This window comes from Lepisosteus platostomus, chromosome 19 (genome assembly GCF_059453375.1).
Source record: "Lepisosteus platostomus isolate fLepPlt1 chromosome 19, fLepPlt1.hap1, whole genome shotgun sequence".
Classification (NCBI taxonomy): Eukaryota; Metazoa; Chordata; class Actinopteri; order Semionotiformes; family Lepisosteidae; genus Lepisosteus; species Lepisosteus platostomus.
The window spans coordinates 5,409,672-5,410,292 of record NC_142629.1 but is presented as its reverse complement, the minus strand read 5'-3'; positions in this window follow the sequence as shown (position 1 = coordinate 5,410,292).

The window sequence follows — 621 nt, the reverse complement described above, 5'->3', positions numbered from 1 at the left end:
AGTGTCACTGGATGTGTGGTGTTTTGGTGTCAATTAATTAATTAGTTAATTAAGAGAATTACAATGTGTACATTTCCAGAAGACAATTCTTGTTGCAGAGTTCCAGGCTGAAAACTGAACAACACCAATATTCTTATGGTATACTGTGACAATATAGTAATGAATGTTTTGATGATGTGCCCTAAAAAATTTGCGTTGTCATAATGTTTTCATAAGTGCTGTGTTGTCACAATATTATAAGATTAGCTGGGAAGTACCTCACAGGCGTTTTAGTGCACAGTCTTGTTCTAATCTGGAATTCATTGGGCAGAGCAACACTCAAGAATTAAGCATATTAAGAGGTTTATGGAGTGTTTCTGTCACAACAAATAGGGTTTAACCTGCTTGGCTGAGAGCTAACCTCCTGGCGAGAGGATGAGGAGTGACCAAGAAGCAGCTGCAGGGGTGGAAATGCAAAAGACATACATGAGGAAGAGAGGGAGATTATGTGCTATGTTTATAGTTTTTACATGAGGAAACGAGGTCAGAATTATTACAATTCAATGATTGGCAGCTGAGGCTGATTGATCTGGCTATCATCCCTCCTGACCTCTTGTTATAAATTCCATTTAATGAAATCTT